The sequence below is a fragment of the Phycodurus eques genome, chromosome 4, assembly GCF_024500275.1.
Source record: "Phycodurus eques isolate BA_2022a chromosome 4, UOR_Pequ_1.1, whole genome shotgun sequence".
Taxonomy (NCBI): domain Eukaryota; kingdom Metazoa; phylum Chordata; class Actinopteri; order Syngnathiformes; family Syngnathidae; genus Phycodurus; species Phycodurus eques.
Genome location: NC_084528.1, coordinates 2,743,126 through 2,753,454, shown reverse-complemented (window position 1 = coordinate 2,753,454; position 10,329 = coordinate 2,743,126).

The following is a 10,329-nucleotide window of genomic DNA, read 5'->3' as shown; positions in this document are numbered from 1 at the left end:
GATGAGACGTTTCACCCCACACACCACAAATCCAACATTGCAAATATTACAGTATTCTCAACAACCACATGCAATTGAAACATTAATTCCAGGGATTAAAGAGGATGTGCGTATTACAATGCAAAGCTGGAAAATGGTCTCGTTATCTTAAATCCAATAATTCATGTTATCCAACTGGTTTTAAACCACAAAATAATCCTAGGAGGGTAAAGTAACATTAAGAGGAGGTCTATCTTCCCTGTAGGCCCCGGAGTGGGGGGAAAGGGGGGGCTGGGCATAAAGGCCGGAGCCCCCTTTGTTGAGCGCGCTCGTTCGACCAATTTGCCGAAGACTGGCTCAGCCAAGAAGCCACACCTCTCACCACGCGGTGGCGAGGACATATCGGACCCTTCCCTGCCACAGGGCATCTTGCCAGCATGTTCCCGAGCTACCCTTTTGGGTACCTGGGCAGCTCACGGACAAGCTCCGTTGGGAAGGAAGCGGGTAGCGCCGTCTGCTCCGAGCGTCTTGCGAACAGCGACATCTGACCTCCAACCGCCCTGCCTTGGAACTCTTTTTCCTGCTCTTCTTTTTTTTTTTTTTTTCCACCAAATCCACCTGTTCCCCGTGCGGACCGGACCGGCCCAACATTCGGGAGATCGTCCAGCCTGCCTAAATTGTGTTCCATGCACGTAAGTCCAACTTGTGGTCTACTAAAAGTACAGTTTCGTGCATATCCATCCATCCATTTTCTGAGCCGCTTCTCCTCACTAGGGTCGCGGGCGTGCTGGAGCCTATCCCAGGTGTCATCGGGCAGGAGGCGGGATACACCCTGAACTGGTTGCCAGCCAATTGCAGGGCACATAGAAACAAACAACCATTCGCACTCACAGTCCTGCCTATGGGCAATTTAGAGTCTCCAATTAATGCATGTTTTTTGGGATGTGGGAGGAAACCGGAGTGCCCGGAGAAAACCCACGCAGGCACGGGGAGAACATGCAAACTCCACACAGGCGGGGCCGAGGATTGAACCCGGGTCCTCAGAACTGTGAGGCTGACGCTCTAACCAGTCGCCCACCGTGCCGCCACTTTAGTGCATATTTGGGTTTAAATTAACAAGAACAGGAACCCCCAGCTATATGCATTGTCACTACACACTCATTCCACCCTCACATCACAAGTCAGTCTCCTTTGCCAATGTTTGTCTGTCCTTTGTGTTTTTTTCCCCTGCATTGTTTCCCTGTAGATTCCCATGTAAGATCTCATTAAATTTTCTATAAAAAATCCTTACCTGAATCATTTGTGTGTGTTTGGGTTCGACAACAGACCTCTGGTTATTGAGAACTCTTATCGAATTCCTGGCACAACCTTCAGATTACGAGACATCTAAACACATCTAAAAAGCGACATGGTGCCCCTTTATGAGAAAAAATAATTTGATTTTAATGCTGAAACTTAAAATCACGCAAACGACGCAGGCATCGCTTCCATCTCATTCTTTTCGCCTAAATTAATTACGTAATAATAAATATACGCTAAAGTACTTTTGCTTCTATGACAAGCCAACAGACACGGCAAAGACTTTCTGTGCGCCATGTTATAAAGCTACTCGAGCGAGGGGAACACAATATATAGGAATACTGCATACTATGTAAAAGCTTGTGCCATGTCACTGAAGCATATCCATCCATCCATTTTCTGAGCCACTTCTCCTCACTCGGGTCGCGGGCGTGCTGGAGCCTATCCCAGCTGTCATCGGGCAGGAGGCGGGGTACACCCTGAACTGGTTGCCAGCCAATCGCAGGGCACATACAAACAAACAACCATTCGCACTCACAGTCACACCTACGGGCAATTTAGAGTCTCCAATTAATGTATGTTTTTGGGATGTGGGAGGAAACCGGAGTGCCCGGAGAAAACCCACACAGGCACGGGGAGAACATGCAAACTCCACACAGGTGGGGCTGGGGATTGAACCCGGGTCCTCAGAACTGTGAGGCTGACGCTCTAACCAGTCGCCCACCGTGCCGCCACTGAAGCATATATGAATATATAATACGAATAGTCGTGCTCAAAAATATTGGTACCCCTGGGGTGCCATTATTTCTAGCCATGACTATATAAAAAGACATGCTTTTGACATACCGTCACATCGGCCCAGTTGCTGCTACTTGGCTACTTGTCATCATCACTGTCAGGTTTCAACCTGATCGGCTCAAACATGTACGGTTTGACGATGCCAAGTTCAGTTGGGTGCTCCTGTACGTCGAAATCCTCCTGCTCCTCATATTCCAACACGTTTCTCGCCATTACGTATAGAGTGTAGTGCGCTCTGTTTTTCAATTGCAACGTTACTTCTGGTAGCCCTTGAAGTGGATAGAGTAACCACACCCCGGTGTCTTGAGCTTCGGGTATGTTCGGGGAGTGCTCAATACATGTAATAAAAACCTCATTTTTAGCTATTGTTGACAACTTGCTGGAAGTGACATGCATTTATTACATCACATATAAACAATCGAAATATGAATTTTAACTGACCCCATAACATCTTTGTTAGTGATGGCGACATGAAGCATCGTAACACTTTGGCCATTGGTTCGAGTAATGGTCTATTTCTTGATGCTTCATGTGGACACGAAACCACCTGCTGGCCAAGTGTATAATCACAGGCAACTGTATCTTAGGCCAGTGTTCCCCAACCTTCTTTGCTCCGCGGACGGGTTAGGAGTCGGCATTTTTCTCAGAGACCGGCTGTGGTGGCGTGTGTGCGGCCATGCGTACATACACGTACATACGTACATATATACATATGTGTGTATATATGTGTGTGTGTGTGTGTGTATATATATATATATATATATATATATATATACACACACACACACACACACACACATACACACACACGCTTGCCTCGCTTCTGCATCCTCCTTCGCCGTTTGTGGTGCGTCCACTGTGGGCGCAACGCAGGTGTGGGGGTCGGCGTTATTGTGGGCAGCCAGACCAGACTGCAGTTCCGTAGCTCCTCAATGAGAGTAGACTTTTAACTCCGTAAAAGTAGTTCTGCCTGTGTCGAGCAGAAACCAATGACTGTATCTGTATCAGAGCAGACTTGGTACGTGAGAGTTAACTGTTGCGATAAACCCGTATTTTAAGTAGGACTCCGGATATAGTGTTGTTTCGTTCATGAACGTTTCATTCACAAGAACAAATATCTGTTAACGTAATGAGCTGAATTAGTTTATGAAATGATTTTGTTCTTTGAGCTCTGCCACCGTTAGCCTGCCCGCTCGAACCGGAAACAGAAGCGTTCTGTGCAGTCTTGACGTGTCAAATGGGACGCAGCTGTTGCGGCGGAGAAGATCCGGTCAATTTTCAAAATAAAACAAATTGACACGTGAATTGCTATACAACAGACAATTATATAAATTGGTCATTCTTTCTCTGCGGTTCGGTAACAAATGCCGCATGGCTCAGTACCGGTCCGCGGACCGGTGGTTGGGGACAACTGTCTTAGGGCATATAATGTGTGATGCATTGCAATATGGTGGTTGATGTGCACTTGGAAAGGACAATGAATGACAAAAAAATGTTTGAAAAATTGTGTCGACATGAAAAAATAAAATATTGTTTGAACGTATTCTGTGTGCGTAACCGTTTCCAAAATGGTATTAATTATATACAGGTACATCTAAAAAAAATAGAATATGGTCGAAAACTCAATTGATTTCAGTACTCATAGTCATTAAACACTTGGGGAAATACTTTTGATAGGGAAAATTCCTGCCTAAATTCCACATTAAAATGTTCCAGTTTCTAGAGATGGTGAATTTGGAGTTTCCGTTTGCTGTAAGCTATAATCATAAAAATTATACATGTATAAAAAAAATCATGAAATATTTCAGTGTGTGTGGTGCATCTCTATAAGTTTCACTTTTTGAATTGAACCACTGAACTAAATTAAGCTTTTTACACTTATAATTTATTGAGATGTACCAGTATGGAAGCTTGTGTAATGTGTTTGTCAACTTTGGAGAATGGCATAAACCCACATTTTCATGGAGCTGCTTGACTTGGTCTATACTGCTGTGTCAAAGTGTCACACATCGAGTCAAATTCTGAACCACATCCTGAAGCGGTCACGTGGTACAGTGGGGCAGAAAAGCTTCGGACGTCATCATTTACGGCCCCTCCCCCGAACAAAGCAAGCCTTGATACGCACCTCGCGGACACGCCCCCTTTATTACTCGACACACGCCTCGAAGACTCGGCACAACCCGTAACATCACTAGGACAAAGTTTAAGTTGGGTGACCGGTGGGTAGTCACATTATGTGAATCACCATATCGTGGCCAAGTTGGAAATTGGGCTGACTTTCACCTGTCTCATGCGGTAAGCTCTCGCTGGCTGGGGCCGCTATCCCCTGTTTGTGCCACCTAGCTAGCTAGCTCCCTCAGTAGCTGGCTAGCTCTAGTCAGTTTCCATACTATGGGCTCTGGACAACTCTACCATGCTATGGTTACCCTGCTGAACCTTCTTTCCCATCTGCCATGTGGTGGTTAATCCTGCTCCACTTTCTCCCATTAATGTGTCGTTGCCATCATTCACTTCCATGTTTGGCTCCGGACACTGGCTTAGGTCGTGGCGCTGCCCTGTTCATACATGCGGCTCCACAGGCTCCTTTACCAGACCAGGGGAAATTCTATGTTCAGAGGTTGAGGGATGCTCTGATTCATTTAAGGGCTGCTTCAAATCACACCCCCAAAAATGGTCTAGAAACAACTATGGGGGTGGGGGGATTTGGGGACACATTTAACGCTCAAACAACGTGTGCACGCACACACACGACAACATTAAGCATTATAAAGCAGGTATGTCCTGGCGGACAGTGGATCAGTTAAACATATGGCTGAGCTTTAAATGAGTTGAGGCGGTGTGTGGGCATTTTTTCCATATGCAATGGTGACATCTTGGGCTCTGGTACCAGTCTTCTTGAGAGGGGTTGGCCACAGTGAGAGGCGTCAAGCAGGTGTGGGAATACTTATTGCCCCCCAGCTCAGTACCTGTAAATTGGAGTTCAGACCAGTGGGCGAGAGGGTAGCCTCGCACCTTCTTTGAGTGGGGGGGGACAGGTCCTGACTGTTGTTTGTGCCTATGTACCAAACAGCAGTTCAGAGAATCATAACCAGATTTTCCAATTTTGACAAAGAACCAAAAAACAAATGCAAAGAGGCAGGATACTGGTCTATATAAAGGGAGATTTAAAAAAAAAAATAAATAAATTATATATATATATATATATATATATATATATATATATATATATATATATATAAACTAATTAAAAAAAGAACAGATGGCACCAACTAAACTCCGATTTTATTGGTTTTATGTACTCTGTCCATTGGGACCATATCCTATAAAATCTTAAATAGTCCTATAAATTCCTGAAATATACCTGCTCCTTGTCTTTCTATATTATCTTTCAGATTTTGGTTGAAATAGAAGTCTTCTTTTTCTAGCTGGTGCTTACCGTATTTTCACGACCATAGGGCGCACTGTATTAAAAGGTGCAGTCTCAGTTACGGGGTCTATTTTTGTATTTAACACATACATAAGGCGTACCGTATTATTGGGCGCAGGCATGGTAAAACATACGCTAGCTTAAAACATACCGTAGCATGCATGCACGCCAAAACACTGTTTTTAAAAAGGCAGCGGGAGCAAAACTGAGTTCGGTTGTACTTTATTGAAGTATTTAACAATGTACTCATGTTATTTTTTTAATCAATCCTCATCCACAAATCCATCAAAGTCCTCATCTTCTGTATCTGAAATGAACAGCTGGGAAACAAACACGCCGGGTTCCCTCTTTTCATTGTCTGAGTCAATCTCGTTGCCGGGGGGCTGTTCAGCAATGATGCCAGTTTTCGCGAAAGCTCCGACAACAGTCAAAGCAGATACCTGAGCCCAAGCATCCACAATCCATTCACATATGGTGGCGTAACTCGCCTCCCAGTCTTAGTTGCACTTGGTTTTTCACAGCGGCTGTGAGATGGGTGCGCATGGAGTCACAGATCAACATAAAAAACATCCAGTCTCTTTATGTACACCTCACTCAGCCACTCTCTCATTTTCTCCTCATCCATCCAGCCCTTTTGATTGGCCTTAATGATGACTTCGGCTGGAAACTTTTCTTTAGGCAGCGTCTTCCTCTTAAAAATCACCATAAGTGACAGTTTCTGTCTATTACCATGGCAACCAAGCACAACAGTAAAAGCTGACTTGTCGTGCCCCGTTGTGCGTATCGCGACCGTGGTGGTCCCCTTCTTCTCTATAGTGTGGTTCACCGGGATGTCAAAAGTGAGCGAAGGTGAGCGGAACCTCGTCCATGTTGGTGATGTGGTTGGGCTGGATGTGTTTGTCGGCAATCTTTTTACTGCAGTAGGAGCGGAAGATGGCCATCTTTTCCTTGTAATCCGCCGGAAGTTGCTGCGCCACGGTAGTCCTTGCCCGGATGGATAGATGGCGCCGTTTCATAAAACGAAAGCACCAAGATGGACCTCCTTGAAAATGTTCGATTTTCATTTCTTCTGCAAGCGTTATTGCCCTCAGTCGAATGGTGACTGTAGAGACGCTTCTCCCGGCTCATTAATCCATTGCTCGAGTTGGTCTTCCAACTCGGGCCACCTCAGCTTTGTCTTCTTGACTTGAGCAAAGCTCGTTTTCCTGCTTCCTCCACTTGCGAGCCATGGATTCGTTGATCTTGAATTATCTCGCGGCTGCTCGATTCCCATGTTCCTCCGCGTGACAGCTTGCAGTTTAAACTGTGGTTCGTAAGCGTGTCTGCAGGAAATGCTACCACTCAGTCAAGCTGGGCGCTCATCGAAGTCACACAACATTTACAGATTTTTGAACTCGGTGCACACGTAAGGCGCCCATTTTGGAGAAAATTTAAGACTTTTAAGTGCGCCTTATGGTCGTGAAAATACGGTATTCTTCAGAGCTTCAAAACTTTGGAACGCCCCCTTGTGGACAAATGAGGGATATGTCGTCAGACCTTTTGAAAATTACAGTAGATTCAAAGTATGGCTTACTTTGAATCTACTGTAATTTTTGTTTGGTGCAAAGTCTGTGTCATATGCAACCCACATCAGAATCCTCAATGAATCCCACAATCTGCATATTTTATCTACTACTTGCTTTTTAAAAGAAAGTTTGTCATGGAGTCCTCAGGAACCTCCAGATCATTTTGTAGTTTGTTGTCAGCTACAAGAGCAGCTATCGGTGTTCCTCTTATCATTGTGTCTTCTATTGATTTCCATCCATCCATCCATCCATCCATTTTCTGAGCCGCTTCTCCTCACTCGGGTCGCCGGCGTGCTGGAGCCTATCCCAGCTATCATCGGGCAGGGGGCTGGGTACACCCTGCAGTGGTTCCCAGCCAATCGCAGGGCACATATAAAAAAACAACCATTCGCACTCACATTCACACCTACAGGCAATTTAGAGTTGTCAATTAACCTACCGCGCATGTTTTTGGGATGTGGGAGGAAACCGGCATGCCCGGAGAAAACCCACGCAGGCACGGTTAGAAAATGCAAACTCCACACAGGCAGGGCCGGGGATTGAACCCCGGTCCTCAGAACTGTGAGGGAGACGCTATAACCAGTCGTCAACCGTGCCGCCCTATTTATTTCCACCTTGTAATATAAATTGGTGAGCACAGAGAAATTAAAGGTCTAAACTGGGCTGCATAGTCGCATTCCACCATTTTCTTTACTTAACTGCAGAGTTTTATATTTAATTCTGGCCCTTTTTCCTTGCCATAAGTATCTTGATATTAATCTGTCTATCATTGTATTTTAATTGGTAGACATTGAGAAAGATACAGCAGTCGTGGAAGCATATTCATCCTAACTGACAATTTATACTTGCGCTCAGGCTCATAAAAGGTATGAAGTTCCATCTTTATAAGTCTGACTTTATCTTCAAGCTTCGGTGGCCATAATTAAGGTCAAACAGTTTTTTAAAATCTTTAGTGAGTGATACTCCAAAATATCAAATTGACTCCGCCGCCCAGTCCCAGTTAAACATTGTCTTACTATTGGGTGGTAGGTCAGAGTGTATTAAAATGGGGTTCTAGTCAAAATGATGGATTGCCTATGACGTCACCTCCTGGCACGCTGCCAGCACACGTGCCCAATGACGTCATCTCTAGGGACACCTGTGTCCATTGAAGTCACATCCGGTAGCATTTGAAAACGAAGTCACATCAAGATGGCATGTCCCTAGCATTTATGTAACATGACATCATCTTTGGGGGACACCTGTGACCCAAGCCAGCACCTCTAGTAACAAAGGAAAATAATGGGTATCACTAACGGTCATACCGGCAACAAAATAATGTAATTTCTGATCATAACTATGAAACATGTCTATGTCATGTGATACGAGGTCCGACCGCACCTCCCGTGGTCTTTGCCAAGGCAGCTGCAAAGGATTAACGCCTACCCATATTTTCCAGGACATGTCCATCTCTTCCCAAGGTCACAACCCCAACACCTGCAAAGAATTGGGTACTTACGTGTCTTGTGCACATGACATCGGGTGTCCGAGATGTTAGATCTGAATAAATAAATAAAAATTGTGAGTCGACATTATATTTTATTTTTCAACAAAATATTGAATGTTTGGTACATGTCTCATGTTAAGTTAAAGCAAATATTTAAAAAAGTGAAAAAACGAGGACTTAAAAAAAAAAAAAACTGAACTTGCATCAGGTTGTTTGACTTAACTGAATTTCCGACTGCAATCTGCAAGAGTTTCCTTTTAATGTCAGCTGTATTTTTAAAACCAAAACATTTCTATGCAACGCTTACAACGGCATGCTTCACTTACACTGTTACATTCAACAAACAAGATACAAGAAAATTCGTGCACAACTGATGCCGTCACATACAAGTGCCTTCACATACAAGTCAGAAACATGAATATTAGACGATAGATGAAACCTAGTAAAAATAATTGGGGTGTCTGTGTACAAATAGCTATCTAGTATCAACTCCTTTTATGAACAGTACAATCACAATAATTCCTGAACAGTCATCTCTCACACAACTCCCATGTCCATAATTAATTGAAGAGATTGTCTTCATTAAAACAAACATCTTTGAACTGGTTCCAACTAATGTATTTAGTTGTAATTTGCTATATTGCATAACTTGAAAGCAGCTAAATTGTTCGTTATAGTCTAATTTACTCCCTTGTATTAAGTCAAACAACCTGATGCATGCTTTGATTATTTTTTTAGTCAACTTTGTTCACTTTGTTTAATGTTTGGTTCATTTTAACATGAGACATGTACCAAATAGTCTATATTTTGTTTAAAAATAAAAAGTTTGTGTTCAGTGGGGGAAAAAAGTTTAATCTCCCACTGTTTTTACACGGTGAAAGACTGCTGAGCACATCTGCCTCACAGTTCTGAGGACTGGGGTTCAAATCCCGGCCCCGCCTGTGTGGAGTTTGCATGTTCTCCCCGTGCCTGGGTTTTTTTTTCCGGGTACTCCGGTTTCCTCCCGCATCCCAAAAACATGCATGGTAGGTTGATTGAAGACTTAAATTGCCCGTAGGTGTGAATGTGAGTGCAAATAGTTGTTTGTTTTTATGTGCCCTGTGATTGGCTGGCGACCAGTTCTGGGTGTACCCCGCCTCTCGCCCGAAGATAGTTGGGATAGGCTGCAGCACGCCTGCGACCCTGGTGAGGATAAGCGGCTCAGAAAATGGATGGATGGATTAACATTTTGTCTCCACCAATGAGTGTTAGTTGGCTTGTGTGCAAATTATACGTAGTACCTAGTAACAACTAGTAACCTGTAGTAACTATGCACTTTTGAAGGTGAGCCTCCTAACCTGATTTTATATTGTGTATGCTCCCATTATTTTCATAGTTGAATGAATTTGATTAATTCATTCATTGTACAGCTTTTTTATTTCTAACGTATAGAGTTAATTACTCTTATTATATTATTATAATTAATTGTATAATAACTGTATTTTGTAAATAGTATAATAACTGTATTTTGTAAATCGTTGTTACTATAGTTTAGTGTTATCATTTACGTTTTATATATATTCCATGTAAATACTTTACAGGTTGAGGTTTCTGCAATGATTTGTTAATAATAAGTTTTTTAAATTTTAGATTTTTTTTTTATTATTATTTTTTTTTACTGGCACAACAGTGCAGCTAAATAATTATAATAGTATATAATAATGCTAATAGGATAGCCTATCTATAATATATTTATAGGCAATCTCCTGGGGGCAAATATATTTGCCAATTGCTCC